The sequence below is a fragment of the Lytechinus pictus genome, chromosome 3, assembly GCF_037042905.1.
Source record: "Lytechinus pictus isolate F3 Inbred chromosome 3, Lp3.0, whole genome shotgun sequence".
Taxonomy (NCBI): Eukaryota; Metazoa; Echinodermata; class Echinoidea; order Temnopleuroida; family Toxopneustidae; genus Lytechinus; species Lytechinus pictus.
Genome location: NC_087247.1, coordinates 33,818,926 through 33,838,324, shown reverse-complemented (window position 1 = coordinate 33,838,324; position 19,399 = coordinate 33,818,926).

Genomic DNA, 19,399 nt, shown 5'->3' with positions numbered 1-19,399 from the left:
TCCCCTTTCATCTTCCTCTTCCATTTCTTCTTCTTCTTCACCTTCTTCTTCTCCACCTTCTTCTTCTCCTCCTCCCCTACTCCTCTTCCTCCATTTCTCCTCTGCTCCTCGTCCTAATCATCCTTCAGAAAACCTGTTTGCTGCCGTTCCTCTTTAATGCTTAATGGGAAATGAAGGGGAGGGGGGGGGAGAGCAGGAAAACAAAAGGGAAATACATGGCAAAATATTAAAGGAAAAAGCAAAAAAGGGGGAAAAAGGAATGGAAGGAGTGACGTTAAAAGATGATGAATATTTTCATCATTAGATTACCATCGTATTGATATTATTGCTGTTATTATTTATTTACTTTTGTTATTTTTTTTTATTTTATGTATTATTTATTCATTTTTTTAAATCTATTGATTGATTTATTTATTTATATATTTATTCATTTATTTATTTACTATTATTATTATTTTTTTTTTTTTGGGGGGGGTGGTCTCTACCTTCTTAAAATTATATATTATCGGATTACAAACGATATGAGAAGTAGAGGACACATACGGATAATGGGTATTTTTTTAACAAACGGATCACCCTTCCCCGACTCATTTCCTTCTGTGTGAAATAGCTACGGGTCATGCGAAAATAGGTATCATTCTCTGATTGTAAACAATGGATCATTTTGATTTATCACTCAAATTTTCCATTGCCATTTTCGCTTTATTAAATCTTAACTTGTATATTTTAAATGAGAGATATGTATGTATACAATGCGTATCAAAAGAGGGACAGTTTTTAAAAGTTTATCAACTTTTTGTTTCAAATTATGATGTCTATATTTTGATGTTACTAGATGCTCTGAAGTCTTATCTTTAAAATACCATTAAAAATAAGTTTTGTTCATGCTTGAACGAACACAGAACGTTTTAGTCGGGGTTCAAGAACAGGCTTGCGCCAGAATGGCAGAAAATGAGAAATATGATGATCAGACTTCTTGAAGGGATGGTCCGGGCTGAAAATATTGATATTTTAATACATAGAGTAGAATTCACTGAGCAAAATGCCGAAAATTTCATCAAAATCGGATAACACATAATAAAGTTATTGAAGTTTAAAGTTTAGCAATATTTTGTGAAAACAGTCGTCATGAATATTCATTAGGTGGGCTGATGATGTCACATCCCCACTTTCCGTTTTCTTATGTTATTACATAAAATCATAATTTTATCATTATTTCATACTTGTGTGAATAATATGTCCCCCTTATAATGAAATAAGTTGCAGCAATAAATATCTAATGCACTCAATCAGTTGTCAATCCAATTTTCCTAGTTCTTGGAGGAAAAAAATTGAATAAACCTAATTTCATGTAATAAAATACAAAAGAACAAGTGGGGATGTGACATCATCAGCCCACCTAATGAATATTCATGACGACTGTTTTCACAAAATATTGCTAAACTTTAAAATTCAATAACTTTGTTATTTGTTATCCGATTTTGATGAAATTTTCGACATTTTGCTCAGTGAATTCTACTCTATTCATTAAGCTATAAATACTTTCAGCCCGGACCATCCCTTTAACCTTTTCATTATCTCTGTCATGATTTCTTCATTCATGCTGCAAAAAATCATTTACAAATTTATTTACTTAAATTGTTTTGTGTTTTTATCATTTCAATATGTTATCTTTTGGCATTGAATTTTCCTTCACAAATAAGAAAAGAAACTTTTTTTTGTCAACCCAAGCAAGGAAATTTGCATTATATTAATGGGGAGAACTTGTAATTTACTCAAATCCTTTTATCATGTACAACAAAGGTTATGGTGCCTTTGAAAGAGACACGAATCCTATTGTCAAGGGGACATTGATTTCTTGAACAAGTTAAATTATGTGCTCGACATGTAAATATTAATTCTAACAGGAAACGAGTCATGTTTTTCAAAGGTAGTGGCATAATAAGCCGTAATAAACCAACAAATTGAGAGAGCTAAATATGGCATATAGGGTGAAATACATAAGAAAAAGTTTTGAGCAAGCGAAGCGAGCAAGCAAAAAATTTGATTTTTCATTAAAAATATCAAATTTTGTGATAGATTTTGACATAATGTTCACAAACTAATATCCTCTTTCACCCTTCTCTCTTTCCTTTTCTATTTTTCTTGGTCGTGATTTTTGTCTCGCCTGTATATAGCAGAGCGAGACTAAATAGGCACCGCTTTTCTGGCGTAGGCGGCGTCGTCGGCATCAAATCTTAACTGAAGTTTTTGAAATTACATAACTTAGAAAGGACCTAGTTCATGAAACTTGGACATAAGGGTAATCGAGTATTACTGAACATCCTGCCACGGTTTCAGGTCACATGACCAAGGTCAAAGGTCATTTAGGGTCAATGAACTTAGACCATCTGGGGGAATCAATATCGAAATCTTAACCTAAGGTTAAGTTTTTGAAATGTCATCATAACTTAGAAAGTATATGGGCCTAGTTCATGAAACTTGCACATAATGGTAATGACTAAACATCCTACCCGAGTTTCAGGTCACATGACCAAGGTCAATTGTCATTTAGGGTCAATTAACTTTGGGCATGTTGGGGGTATTTGTTGAATTTCTATCATAACTTTAATGTTTATGGAGCTAGTTCATAAAACTTGGACATTAAAGTAATCAAGTATCACTGAACATCCTGTGCAAATTTCAGGTCACATGACCAAGGTCAAAGGTCATTTAGGGGCAAAGAACTTTGGTCATATTGGGGGGTAATTGTTGTTCAAATTACCATCATAACTATTAAAGTTTATGGATCTAGTTCATGAAACTTGGACATAAGAGTAATTAAGTATTACTGAACATCCTGTGCGAGTTTCAGGTCACATGACCTAAGTCGAAGGAATTTTAAGCGGGTTGATGAACTTGGGCCATGTTGTAGGCAATTGTTAAATTGCCATCATAACTTTGTTTATGGATATAGTTAATGAAATGTGTACATGGGTAATCCAGTATCCTTGCTTATCTTGCACAAGTCGTAGGTCACTTGATCGTGGTCGAATGTCATTTTGGGTCAACGTAGTAGAATAATCTATGAATGGTGTTTTTTGTGAATAATTATTTTATAGTTATTTACAAAGTCAGCACTGCTGCTATATTGAATCGCGTAATGCAGGGAGACTGCCAGATGCGCTCCACTTATTTATTTATTTATTATTATTTCTTTTTTGGGGGAGGGCGAGAACCCTCAACCCCCCTCCATCTGTATGCACACAATGAAAGGATTTGAATAAATTACACGCTCTCCATTTGATGGAGATCCCCTTGGGTTGACATCTTTTTTTTTTTTTTTTTTTTTTTTTTTTTTTACTTATGAAGAATTATTCAATGCTAAAAGATAACATATAAAAAATAAAACAAAGCAACTCCCGTAAATAATGATTTGAAAACGAATTTGGAAAGAATAATTCGAAGATTATGGCAAAGATAATGAAAACGTTAAGAGGAAGTCTGCTGATCATCATATTTCTCATGTTCTGAAATTTTGGCGCAAGCCTCTATTTGAACCCCCGACAAAAAACGTTCTTCGTTCGCTCGTGCATGAACGAAACTTCTTTTTTTTAATGGCATTTGAAAGATAAGACTTCAGGGCATCTATTAAACTAAAAATATAGACATCACAATTTGAAACAAAATTTTGATATAGGCTTTTCAAAACTGTCCCGTTCTTTTTTTATACGTACTGTAGAGAGGTTGTTCGTGCAATGTATTGTTTTCAATCATACAAAATAATATTTATAGACACTGCAGGAAATGTCAATGGATTGATTTTAAATGTGCATTGTAATATGGTTTGATTGACAAATCAATACCATGAATACGTTGCAAAACCACAATCAAAACATTACGAGTACAAAGATCCCCAAACCACACCATTAAAATTTATTCCTGACCTCATTTCCTTCATTGATGACTGTATTTTATCCACGTCACATGACATTATTCTCTTATTGTGAAAATCGAAGTTTAATTAGAGCAAATCGGAATTCTGAACGATAAATGCTACATGCAGGGGCGGATCCAGGATTTTTTAAAGGGGGTGGGGGCACATTTTTCCGAGGAAAAATTTGACAAGCAAAAAAAAAGGTCATCACTTTCAAAAGGGGGCACACTTGTGTTTTAACGGCATTTTTACATTACAAATTGTAATTGTGCCTCTCAAGGGGGGGGGGGGGGGCATGGGCCGGCTGTGCCCCCCCTTGGATCCGCCAGTGGCCACAGGTGCGATTCTGGTGACTTCTTGGGGTTAGAATGTTGTTCATTCTCTGATCCAGTGAATATTGGGCAGTACTAATCAGCCGACGAATTGGGACCCGTGACATAACAATAAAATATTCCTACTTGTTTAGGGGTTCATTTCAGGGAATACTTGCCAAGAGTATCGTTTTGTTCCCAATACTTGTTAAGGATAGGGTTTCACACGCCAATACCTGTTAAGGGGTGCATTTTCAGAATATGGAAATTACGTAGGGTGCTTTTCGAGACCCCATGGTCGCGCATGGTATCCACTCGTCAATGGAAGTGGCCCCCCGGGGAAAATCATGAAAGCGAGGTTTAGCTGTTGAGGTTGCTGCGTGTGTTATTCACCATAGGCAGCATCCCCTGGAAATCTGGTATTTCAGGTATGCTTACTAGCAGAAATTTATTTAAAATCACATGCATTTTGCATCGAACCTTTTTTTTGCTTGTTAAATTTTCCTGAATCAAAATCACTTTCATTTTGTAGCGCCCCCCTTGTTTTTTGGCTTGTCAAATTTCTCTTGACCAAAATGACCTTATGGTGAAAACCAGCACCCAATGTGATAAAAAATATTCCCAAGGCCCTGGTTATCGAGCACGTAAAGCAGGAAGATAAGTGATTTAAGTGGAAGGGTAATATATAGCCTAATTGAAAAAAAAGAAAAAATCAGGTAATTATATAAAATATTCTGCTTGCGATACGAGTTTTCCCTACTCCGTTTCAGCGGGAGTCTAAATCGCCCAAACATTTCAGTTCGCGCAGTAGTTCAGTATGCTCTTCAGAATATGGTTCGACGGGTTTGATATAAAGTGCTGAAAATGTTTCGTTTCGGTTCAGTATTTAAAAATTTCAGCTCGCGCTTCGCGCTCACTTCAACTATTTAGTGATATACACAAAATATGCTTGAAATGTCCATGAACTTTCAAATTGGAATATCGAAAATTTTCAGCTCGTTCGTGCTCGCCGCATCATTATTCAAATAGATACCCATTCTTTCATATTTTCAAAAAGTGCTTCTACCGTTCTTAGGTCTAAATCTAAACAAATTTCAGCTTGCGCTTCGAGCTTATAATAAATTGTTTGAGGTAGGCCTATACGGTCTCATTCTTTATTAAAACGTGCATAAATAAGCATTGTCCAGTTTTTCTGGTCGGGATATCAAAATTTCCAGCTTGCACTCCGCGCAGGCAATCCCAGGAATCATAAGATACCCAACATAATTATTCATGACTATATAGAAAATGAAGAATGTCCCGCTTTCAGGTCTGAATCTAAAAAAGATATCTTATTAATAACCATCTCGCTCTTTGCGCTGTGTTATAACTTTGGTTTTGGGTCGGAATATCGTAGTATTTGATTCGTGAAATAGGTATTTTCTTCATGATCTTCATGATCTTCATGATTCAAAGCCTATAATCTAGGTGGACTTTTGCCTGAAACGTCGGCAATACTTCTAATGCGGAAGACTAATTCCAGTGGCTGCGGCAGCTACTATAGTACTATGTGCATAGTCTTCCGCTTCAGACCTACTGCCTTCTACGGCTTAAATAGTCAAATTTGACTGAAAAGCCGTTAAAAAAAATGCCGACGTTTCGCGCATCAGCGTCAGACTCGATAAGGTATAAAGAAAAAGGCTGCAGCCTCCGCCTATATTCACTGCAAATAGTCCTTGTTAAGCCTCTTTCCAGGTCAGAATATTTAGAATGTTAGCTCGCACTTCGCGCTCCCATTAATTTTCGTTAAGATTAGATGTGCATCTTGTTATTAGGCCTATGAAAACTGATTAGAATGCTCTTAAAATAAGTTTTGAGATAACCATTTAATGCAGCGGTCAATAATGCGAGCGCGAAGCACGAGCTAAAACTTTTACTTCATCAAACTGAATAAGGAACACCTTAAGGGTTTAATCCAAGATGATACATGTCTAACGATTTAAAATTAATGATATGAAAGAGGAACTTACCACTTTTTGTACACCCAAGTTTCACATTTTTCAATATGTAAATAATGCAAGCGCGAAGTGCGAGCAGAGATTTCTCATTCTGACCCAAAAAAGGAGCGTTTTATTTTTAAGCTTTGGTGTGGCGCCGATGATAAAATTGACAAATTAAAGCAAAATTGTATTTTGTAAATTTTAAAATTACTGAAAGTAAACACATCAAACAACAGGTGCGTGAAACACAAAGAAAAGGAAGATTTTGTTCTCCGGTGTGATTATGAGTTGTCGGACAATAATTTTTTTGAGAATGCTCGGATGGGTATTTCATTGAAAGAAAAGAAAAGTAAAGTTACAACGCTTACAAATTTTACGCCTATATACGTTTTTCCTCTCTCTATATGCCGTTACATCCTCTTTCCTTCGATTTGGGGATATTTTTTTAAGGGGCGGTGCCCTTCCACCCGGCCTGAACAGTAAATCAGTCTTAAAGGTCTATAATGATGAAAAAAACAACAACAAACATTTGTACGACAGTCGGTTTAATCACATGACATATTGCTAGGCTGAATATAGGTCCTATACAGTGCGTATAAAAAAAAACGGGACAGATTTGAAAAGTCTATAAAATTTTTGTTTCAAATTATGGTCTCTATATTTTGATGTCAATAGGTGCTCTGAAGTCTTATCCTTCAAATGCCATTAAAATAATTTAATTTCGTTCATGCTTGAGCGAACACGGAATGTTTTTGTCTGGAATTAAAAAGGAGGCTTGCGCCAAAATGGCATAAAATGATAAATATGATGGTCGGACTTCTTGCTAATCAGCAGACTTCCTCTTAACCTTTTCATTATCTTTGCCATAATTTTCGAATTATGCGGTCAAATTCATTTCCAAATCTACTTATTTGCTTGAATATTTCTGTAGTTGTTCCTTTTTAATATGTTCTCTTTTAGCTTTGAATTTTCCTTCTTTAGGCAAGAACAATTTTTTTTAAACCGAAGTATGGGAGAGCATGTTTGTTTTTTCAAATCCTTTCATTGAGTGCTACAAAGGTTATGGTGCCTTTGAACAGTGGCATACTGAGGGGTGGGGGCTCGGGGTGCTCCCCCCAAAAAAGATAAATAAATAAAAAAATCATGACCAAGAAAAAGAAGTGGAAAGGAAAATAACAGAAAATATAGAAAGTGAAATATGATATCATTTTCAGAATATTATGTCAAAATCACAAAATTTGATATTTTAATAAAAAAGTGGATATTTTTGCTTGCTCGCTTCACAACTTTTAATACATTTTACCCGATCTGCCATATCTCGCCCCTCCAAAATTAACTCAATACACCATTGCCATTGAAAGACATGAATCCTTTCCTGTTTGTCCTGTCAAGCACATAATTAAACTTGGTGAAGGATTCAATAACCCTTTGAAAATAGGATTCATGTCTTTTATAGGTACCATAACATAATTTGTTTCACATATAATAAAAGGATTTGAATAATTACAAATTCTCCCAATTAATAATGCAAATCTTCTTTCTTGGGTTGACAAAAAGTCTTCTTTTCTTACTTTTGACGGAAAATTCAAAGATAAAAGAAGTTTAAATGAAAAACAAAATAATTCAGGTAAATAAATAAATTTGTGAATGAAATTTGACAGCATAATTCGAAAATCCTGGCAAAGATAATGAAAAGATTAAGAGGAAGTCTGCTGATTAGCCAAAAGTCTAATCATCAAATTTCTAATTTCTGCCATTTTGGCGCAAGCCTCTTCTTGAACCCCCGACAAATACGCCCCGTGTTCGCTCAAGCATGAACAAAATTTATTCTTTCAAATGGCATTTCAAATATAAGATCTAAGAGTATCTATTAACATCAAAATATAGATATAATAATTTGATTTTTTTTTATAGACTTCAAAACTGTCCCGTTTTTTTTTATACGCACTGTATAAATGGCATTCAGATATTTCAATGTAAAAACGTCGTTTGCTCCCCAGGCCCCATATCATCACGATTTATCACTGCATAAATATTCTCTCAGATGACCATAATGCTCGGAAACGATACTGTCATGATGAATTACGTTTTTTTTTTCTAATGAGATTGAGAAAAACACGAGAAAAATTAATGACAGACCTGATGATATCCCTTAGACGGCAAGCTGATAGGCCTATATATAGGTCTTTATAAGTTGTCTAGTTTTTGTACCGCCTATATTCTTTAACGTATATATTGTTTGATAAATCATCGACATAGATCGCACTATATTGGCCTAATAAGGCCAGGGTTGGCTGAATTAAATCACGTTGATTTAAATCGTGATAGCGTTTTAAATCACTATGATTAAAAAAAAATTGATTTCAATCACTACCATTGAAACATGTACAATGAATGGCAGTTCTATGTTTTTATACTCAAAATATAATTTTTTTATCAACTTTGTATCATCAAAACATGAATAAATCCTTCATAAATTATCTACTCAAAACAATTGAAATCAAGTCAATAGAATCAGGTTAATCTTGCAAACCCAAAGATGTACATGTTGCCTATATAAGCGGTTAACACTTAGACCCAAGTGAACTTTTTTTAATCCCTGTGACATTTTTCTCTGTTGAAAACTTTTTTATCTTTATCACAATCCAAAAGTGTTTTCAGAGAACAGTTTTTAAGAAAATGTAAAATTGAGTAAATGATTGTCGGCAGTTCTTCTATTTTGATCATCACATGAACTACAAATGGAAGATGAATGTTTTATCATAATTTTGCAAACTGAAAACAAAATTAGCTTTTTAACACTACATTATTAATAGGTAATTGAGTAGCAATCAGTATCAGTTACGCTATGTCAGGTTGAACAAATACCCCTTTTGTAATACACGACGCTTGGCTACATTTTTTAAATTCTTTGATTGAATTAAAATCAAACTCAGTATGTACACCCTAAATCATGCCTTTTGTACATTGCTCTCCAACACAAAATTTGTTCAGTTCTATCCACATGGCAATGGCACTTCAGAACAAAAAAGGGAATTTAAAAAAAGAAACCCTGAAATTATAGGCCTGAATCATCAAAAACTGAGAATTATAAGGAAAGTTCAACCAATTTGAGACTCACTGGGCATGGTGCGCGCGCGCACTGTACAAAGCCAATGGAGTAGAGATGTACTTTTTTTTTTTAAAGCAGATCGAGGTATAATTAAGGAAATTATTCCAAACTTTGCAAAGATTAGATTTTAAGCCTACTCGGGTTGCCTGGAAATCGATTCTCTACTTGGAATAAGTCAGCCAAATAGGAACAACGGATGCCCATTTCAACTGAACTGGTTTATTTCCAATTCGTCCAATTGCCAACTTGTCTCATTTTCGTCTACCATCAGTTCGTCCATTCACCATTCACTTTCATTTAGTCTAATGTCATTTCGTCTAATAACCAGTTGGTCCAATGGCCATTTAGTCCCTAGGCCTATACCATTTGGTCGATTAAACTACAGTGTAAATTGTGCGAATTGAGTGAAAAGAAATGGGTATTATTCCAACTGGTTATGAGACGAAATATAGACGAACTGGTGATTAGACGAAGTGATGATTGGACCAAATGGTTATTAGACCAAATGGTTGTATACCATGTGGTGAGTGGACGAGTTGGCAGCTAGTGGACGAATTGGCAATTTACCGTTTCAACTCGTCGGACTTTCTCTCCAAAGACCAACCTTTAGGACCTTTTTTTGTTTCTTCCGCAACTATAATTGCATGGTTCTCTCATCACCGTCGGCGGTACGGATTTCAAACTGTCATATCTCCTGAAAATGAATGTAATTCCACAAATGGGGGTTTTCAGGAATTCGACAGAGAGGAATTCTCTACTTTACATTTTAAAATCGTTGTGATTTGTTAAAGTACTGACTTACATATTCTATTTTGACTGGATTTGATAATGAAACAGATATAGTTAAGAATAATTTTAGTACTAGTGAAATGTCTGATTTTTAAAAATGATGTCAGTGTAAGGGTTACATTTCTGGTGGTTGTACTTTGTTTTACGAATTTTGTTAGAAAAAAAAAATCCGATTTGAATAAAAAAAAAAAATCTGATTTAAATCAAATAAATCCGATTTTAAAAATAAATTAATAGTTTTTCTTGCGTAGGTCTGTGTATACATTCACCTGTGGGATCAACTCGAAGTTGACACAATATAATCATGTTTAAATTCTTGTATCACAAGCTTTGTACCAATTACTAGATACTGATTTTATACGGGATTTATATAGGATGTTGACCACTATCATCGACTTGGTTTGAGGGCATGATTCAATCACCATGGAGCCTGTATGTGTATGCGTAAGATGGCAGCATCTACGCACCTACCTCCATGATCTAAGCAATGAATTGTATTTGTTATAAAAAAAAGGAAAAAGAAAGAGTCAAAATGTACAACACGTAGCACATAACCCTCTTCACTATGGAAAAACTACAATAGGGGTATTCACATCACATCGTCTGTACGACTGGCGCTCCAACAAGCAAGCAGGTTAAACTGTTACTGGATTCGTCCAACACGTTGTCAATGGGAAGGAGTAATTTACATAATTTAGTTTTATTCGACGTGTATGATATTTTACTCCGGGATGATTGATAATACAGAAATATATTTGTCAAAATAATATTATATAAAAAAAGAATGGCAAATTTTAATTCAAATGATCCCCAGTTGTAATTTTCTTACAGAAAACTCCACTCGAAGAACAATGATGACACCCGTAAAAATATTGACTATTCCGGACATGCGCAGTGCACTTTTGAGCTGCCATCTTGGCGAAGTCACCGCAAATTTACGTGGAATTTGTACGGAAGAAATTTTGTTTTTCGAACTTAAAAGATGCATTTGGTAAGTAGAGGTTACTGGCAATACACAAAATAAGTAATATCACACCAATACATATAATTTTCTAGACAGTAAACAGTGTTTTCATGTCCTTATTCCTGCATACAAAATTGTTTGTGGGCGTGTGTTATTTTGCAATAAAGTAACAAGCGTATTCGTTCCACTGCTGTGCGGTGGTCTTCTTGAATATCGTGCTATCAACAAACGGAAAGGGGTGAATTATATTACGTTTTTTACTGTTTTCATCCTTTGCCTCGATATTTGTACCACAGGAAAACACTTTACGAGAAACAAACTAATGTTTACAAATACTCATGTGGTTGTACTTAACATTATATGTCTTCAAACTTCATCTAATTATCAAGGTTACTTGTCGATTTTTCACTAGTCGATGCACGAGGATTCGTGTGGGTGCGAATGCGAGCAGCGTTCTATTGAATATTATGCTAATCATCGCGCATGCGCACTTTTTTCCTTGCCCAGATTAGTTTGGAAAGGAAAGGGGCAGGGGACAGGGTGTTGTGCCATGGCCACAGACATGACTGACTGTCATATGGTGTCTATAAAAATATTTTTGTTATTTTTTTTCGAAGATATATAATTTTTCTTTCCAGCATTCCTAGAAACATATATTCTGATGTAAGATAGTCACTGGGCATAACTTCACTGAAATAAAAAGGAGAAACACGTCATGAAAATGAGTATGGTCAGTTTCCCCATGTCTGCGCGGTCTCCCAAGTCTGCGCACCCGCGTATCTCCACGATTCGAGTAAAAGAAGATACGCAACGAGCACGAACTTTACACATGCAATACATAGACAAGTATTCATAAAAAATCCGACTCAAAATGGTGGAAAAATAATGAATTCAGGGCATTTCATGTGATGGCCTCAAAATGCAGCCTTTGTCATCAAAATCCCTGAATCGTGTGCAAAGTGAATGAGTGCGCAGACATGGGGTACCATTTTTTTTTCAATCTGAAAATGACTGCCCAAAGGTTTTTTCAAGAAAATTTTATATTTTCTTTAATTTTTTTATGAGAAATTTGGTACACTTACTCTTAATAATATAAGGAACACTATTAACCAAAAGATTTTGTGAAATAAGAAGAAATTCATGTTAAACCTAACTTAAATTGTTAGGTGCGCAGACTTGGGGCCCACCATCATACATGTAGATCTGAGTGTTAGACTCTAGAAAAATATCAATGTAAGCTATGAGAGAGAGAAAGGCCTGATTTGTGTAACTAATTTGATATTGTCTATTGATTTTAGAATTGACCTCTTTTTTATCCAGTTAAGAAAAAAAATGATGTCACCTGCTTTACGTCATCAAGATACTTTGATGTTGGGGGTTGGCAAAGTACAAGGGGGAAAAATATTTTTTTCCTGTGCAGAAAAGTTTCCTATTAAGGACAGTCCACAGTTATATATGTTTGTGCGCATCATGATCTGCGCATATTTTACACTCTGCGCGCTGACGTCACAATGGATGAACAGGTGATTAATCAGCCGTAGGTATGAGCTGATTTTTCTCCTTATCTGCACTATTATAACTGCAGATCCGATGTTTTATTTTATGAAGCTAATAAACTGAAATTATTCCATGGACCATTTTTTAAAAATTCCTCTACAATTTCAATATACTTTACTCTGTAGTGCTGCAAAGTATGACGAATATGACCCCGAGTTTGAATGAATGGTAGAGTGGTTTGGAATTTTTCCTCACATAGATACAAAGATTTTGGTGCGTTTTGGGGTGGTTTAGAAAGCACATTTGCTCTAATAAAGTGCTGATAGTTTGAAAACAAGCACACGAACCCATATCTTTTTATGCTTGCACCTCTTAGATATACATGTACCTTCCTCTACAACTTTGCAAAGTTTGGTGAAAATGACATGGGTTTTGAATAAAGTGCATCATTTCTTGTACTTCTCAAGTTTGTTATTGAAATTTCACATTTTTGTTATCTTTCGCGCAATTTCTAAGAACTGAGAGTGCTGTTAGACTTAAAAAAGCAAACAATTAATAGCAATATAAATAGATTATCCATCTTAAGGATACAATTATTAATTATATTGCAAAATCTGATGAAATTTTTATGGATTTTGACTGAGTAATAGAGCTTTAAACTCATTGTTGTGACCTCGTGAGGTCTAAAAAATGCCAAATTCTTTTGAATGCTCAATTCTTAAGAACATCCTTTTGGGTGAAGTTTGAAGCTCTATAGCAAAAAATCAAGCACATGGACCCATGTTAATTTTTTGCATACCGGGTATTTGGAATATTCAGGTGCTTAAGTATCTACATGTATGTGCAAAGTATGATGAAAATGACATGGATTTTCAATGTTTGGGAGCAAGACTACGGAACCATTCGCATTCTAGACTGTATTATCAGACTTTTGCTTGTTCTTGGCGCATTTTGGGCTGTTTCAAGCCAACTCGCAATATTTTGGACACTAATAATTTGAAAATGAGCACCTGGACCCCATATTTTGAATGTTTTAATGTCTTCAGAATATATACCTCGACAAATCTAGAGAGTATGAGGAAAATGACATGGATTTTAAATGTTTGGGAGCAGAACTATGGAACCATCCGTATTTTAGACATTTTAGACAGTATTATCAGACTTTTGCACGTTTTCGGCTCATTTTGGACTGTTCCAAGCCAACTCGCAACACTTTAGACACTGATAGTTTAAGAACGAGAACATGGACCCCATATTTTTAATGTTTTAACGTCTTCAGAATATATTCCTCTACAAATCTAGAGAGGATGATGAAAACGACATGGATTTTGAATGTTGGGGGGCAGAACAAAGGAATCATTCGTATTTTAGACATGTTGGACGGTAATAGACTTGTCCGTTTTAGGCGCATTTTGGGCTGTTCCAAGCCAACTCGCAACACTTTAGACACTAATAATTTGAAAACGAGCAGTTAGACCCCATATTTTTGTCTCGCCTGCATAGCAGAGCGAGACTATAGGCGCCGCTTTTCCGACGGCGGCGGCGGCGTCAACATCAAATCTTAACCTAAGGTTAAGTTTTTGAAATGACATCATAACTTAGAAAGTCTATGGACCTAGTTCATGAAACTTAGACATAAGGTTAATCAAGTATTACTGAACATCCTGCCTGAGTTTCAGGTCACATGACCAAGGTCAAAGGTCATTTAGGGTCAATGAACTTTGACCATGTTGGGAGAATTATTTTCAAAATCTTAACCGAAGGTTAAGTTTTAGAAATGACGTCATAACTTAGAAAGTATATGGACCAGGTTCATGAAACTTGGGCATAAGGTTAATCAAGTATAAGTGAACATCCTGCTTGAGTTTCACGTCACGTGACCAAGGTCAAAGGTCATTTAGGGTCAATGAACTTTGGTCAAGTTGGGGGTATTTGTTGAATTACTATCATAACTTTGAAAATTTATGGATCTAGTTCATGAAACTTGGACATAAGGTTAATCAAGTATTAGTGAACATCCTGTGCGAGTTTCAGGTCACATGACGAAGGTCAAAGGTCATTTAGGGTCAATGAACTTTGGCCAAGTTGGGGGTATTTGTTGAATTACCATCATAACTCTGAATGTTTGCGGATCTAGTTCATAAAACTTGGACATAAGAGTAATCAATTATCACTAAACATCCTGTACGAGTTTCAGGTCACATGACCATGGTCAAAGGTCATTGAAGGTCAATGAACTTCGGCCGTGTTGGGGGTATTTGTTGAATTACCATCGTAACTCTGAAAGTTCATAAAACGTGGGATATAAGAGTAATCAAGTATCACTGAACATCCCCTCTGAGTTTCAGGTCACAAAACCAAGGTCAAAGACCAGTTAAGGTCAATAAACTTAGGCCATGTTGGGTCAATTGTTGAATTGCCATCATAACTTTGAAAGTTTATAGATAGAGTGAATGAAATGTGGACATGGGTGTAGTTGACAAGTCTTAAGTCACCGTTCAAATGTCATTTATGGTCAATGAACGTGGTATTAATTATGTCATTATATGAATGGTGTTTTTGTGAATGATTATTTTATAGTAGTTTTCAAAGTTAGCACTGCTGCTATATATTAAATCGCGTAATGCAGGCGAGACTGCCAGAGGCGTTCCACTTGTTAATGTTTTAACGTCTTAAGAACATATTCCTCTACAAATCTAGAGAGTATGAGGAAAATGACATGGATTTTGAATGTTTGGGGCAGAACTATGGAACCATTTATATTTTAGACGGTATTATTTGACTTTTGCACGTTTTCGGCACAATTTAGGCGATTTTCAAGCCAACTGATAGCGTAAAAACAAGCACATGGACCCCATATTTTTAAATTCCCTACACCTTTGCAATGCGTTCCTCTACAATTTTGCCGAATTTGATGAAAATGACATGGATTTTGAATAAAGTGCAGCTTAAACTATACTTTCTTACTTTTCGAGTAGATTCACGTCTTTTGAAGATTTGTATTGTATTTTGGAAAATTATGCACCATTCTTGTCAAATGAGGGCGCTGCTGACTCGAAATAGATATAGTTTTGCCAATTAAAAGATATTCTCCTACTTTGGTATCTACATGTACTTAGTTACATATCCTGAAATTTTGATGAAATTTGATTCGCTATCGACAGAGTAAAGATGATTTAAACTCATTTGGTGAATTTGTGAGGTCTAAGAGTGGCATAATTCTCTTGATTGCACCACATTTTATACCATTAAAATACGGCGACTTTGAAGTCCCGTAGAAAGCACATGAACCTATAATATTTTTTGCATTTTCATGATGCACATATACCAAAGTAACTGCAAAATTTGGTGAAAATGACATGGACTTCATTTTAACTGTGGAACGTCCTTAAAGTCAGAGAAAGAGAACATTCTCTACATCGAAAACCCTCTATATATTTTCTGTACTTCTTTTTTCCCTTTCCCTTTTTTTTTTTTGCTTCTGGTTGGATTGGAACCAGGGAAAATATTAAACGGGGGGGTTTATTATTTTCCCTGGTTCAAATCCAACCAGAAGCAAAAAAAAAAAAAAAAAGGGAAAGGGAAAAAACATCTCCTTTATATTAAAGGGATGGTCCGGGCTGAAAGTATTTATAGCTTAATAAATAGAGGAGAATTCACTGAGCAAAATGCTGAAAATTTCATAAAAATCGGATAACAAATAACAAAGTTATTGAATTTTAAAATTAAGCAATATTTTGTGAAAACAGTCGTCATGAATATTCATAAGGTGGGCTGATGATGTCACATCCCCACTTGTTCTTTTGTATTTTATTATATGAAATTGGGTTTATTCAAATTTTTTCCTCCAAGAACAAGAAAAATTGGATTGACAACTGATTTAGCGCATTAGATATTTATTGCTGCAACTTATTTCATTATAAGGGAGACATATTATTCACACAAGTATGAAATAATGAAAAAATTATGATTTTATGTAATAACATAAGAAAACGGAAAGTGGAGGGGGGGTTACTAGATGAGTAGATGAACATCATTGTCCCATGGTAATACATGTACCTCTCATTATATTCACTCTACATTTAAAAAAAAATCATATGCAATGACAAATTGATTCTACGTACAGTATATATCACATTCTATGTTTTACTTGTTTTGTTTTACACTTTTAAAGATTAAACCAAACTTGGGTTGTACATGTAGATGTAATTACATGTAGGAGATCTGCATGTTATGCTGCAGTCGGAGGTCACATGGTAAGGTCAATGATCATTTTGAGGTAAACGTTAAAGTTTACGTGCAAGACCTACTCCATCCCAGTTATTTCACAATGAACTTTTGATACAATTCTGTTGTGCATGCCGTCACAAATCGCGATATTTCTGGTTATTTTTACAAGTGGGCGAGACACAACATCGCTTTAATATGCCTTGTTTATTCTATTACCAATATTCATCGAATCTAGATCTGACATTAATAGTAATTATATCCTATTTCAAAATGTTATTGACTATTGTGTCGATCATAATTAATTGTAAATTGTATGCAACTCAGCCGTAAGGCTACTATGTGCAATGTTTTTTGTATACCGAAATAAATAGATTTTATTATTTGTTTTACGATTGTTGTATGCATGGAAATGTGGGCTGAAAATGCAAATTTCGTACTGGTCATCACACACACATACAGTCCAGAACGTACTTACTAGAACGTAGTGTTGTACGATTTGGAGTTGTCACAGTACTATCAAGGAGCTTTCTGATGAAAGCTCCTTGATACTTTTCAATTTATTGTGCTTGGTAAATGAAAGCAGGAACAATACACGTACAGCCTCCAGGGTAAACGCTCAGGCATGCTGCTCAGGGATCATTTTGCTTTTCTCATTTTCATGGATGTACATAGGAAAAACTTAATCATCGCAGTATTCATACTTTTGCTATTAACTTTGAGGAATTTTATATTGCACAAGTAGCGAATATTCTTCTTCTTGCAGAGGTATGAAATTTCACATTTGATAAATAAGAGTCAAGAAATTCTATAATTCCATTCTGTGATGCCTTTTTGAAGAGCATCTTCCTTTCTTTATGCAAAATATAGTACCATCGCACTTGTGCCTATTTTGCTAATTTGTAAACTAATGAATTTGATTCATGCCAAACTAATGTATGACTGCAATGAATGAATCCAGATATCCTTGACATTGATATCCTACAAGTTTTGCAGTGTAAAATCCAATTTTAGTTGATACTTGAACATGAACATTTTAGAAACTCTTTTTTTAATTATTTTCCGATGGCGGCGGCATCGTCGACATTGAAATCTTAACCAAGGTTAAGTTTTTGTAATGTCATCATAACTTAGAAAGTATATGGACCTAGTTCATGAAACTTGGACATAAGGGTAATCAAGTATTACTAAACATCCTGCCTGAGTTTCAGGTCACATGACCAAGGTCAAAGGTCATTTAGGGTCAATGAACTTAGACCATGTTGGGGGAATCAATATCGAAATCTTAACCAAGGTTAAGTTTTTGAAATGTTGTCATAACTTCGAAAGTATGTGGACCTAGTTCATTAAACTTAGACATAAGGGTAATAGTGTATCACTGAAGATCCTGCCTGAGTTTCAGGTCACATGATTAAGGTCAAAGGTCACTTAGGGTCAATGAACTTTGGCCATGTTGGGGTTATTTGAGGAATTGTTATATGGATCTAGTTCATGAAACTTGGACATAAGAGCAACCATGTATCTCTGAATATCATGTGCGAGTTGCAGGTCACATGACCAAGGTCAAAGGTCACTTAGGGTCAACAAACTTTGGCCATATTGGGGGTATTTTAGGAATTATCATAAATTTGAAATTTTATGGATCTAGTTCATGAAACTTGGACATACATGTAAGAGCAATTAAGTATCCTTGAACATCCTGTCTTAGTTTAGGTCACTTGACCATGGTCAAAGGTTATTTAGGGTCAACAAACTTTGGTAATGTAAGGGGTGTTTGTGGAATTGTCATCATAACTTTAAAAGTCTATGGATCTAGTTCATGAACTTGGACATAGAGCAGCAATGTATCCCTGAATACCCTGTGTGCGTTTCAGGAACATGGCCAAAATCAAAGGTCATTTAAAGGTTAATGAACTCTGGCCGTGTTGGGAGTACGTGTTGAATTGGCATCATAACTTGGTAAGTTTATGAATCTAGCTCATGAAACATCGACATACATGTAAGGGTAATCAAGTATAAATGGTTGTTTTGCACATGTCTTAGGTCACATGATCATAGTCAAAGATGGATGTAATATTTTATTATCATATTAGTGATTTCGTCTGTGAATAATTATTCATTAGCTGTTTTCAAAGGAAGCACTGCTGCTATATCGAATTACGTAATGCAGGCGAGACTGCCAGAGGCGTTCCACTTGTTTAAAATTGAAAAACTTATTTTACAATGAATTTACAGGGAATAATTTTCCTGGTATCACATCGCAATTTTCTCCACATTTTTGAAAGACTGCTGTGCATAAAGTCTTCTGCATAGCATATTTTTACATAGGACTGTACATTAATAATTGAGAGCTTTTCTCTTATGACCAAAAATGCTATTCAAATTTGTAAAGCAAAATTATTCCCTGATTTATCAATTGTGTAAGAAGCATAATTATGTGTGTATGATTATGACTTCATTGTTCAAAGCATTTCATCAAAATTGTTTGACTAGTTGTCAGGTATGACAACTTTCCTGGGTTGTGTTAGGACTGTTAATGATGGTCGCTGTTGTGATAACGACTAATACCTTTCTTGAAATGGTCGCCCGGATTATAGATTATAA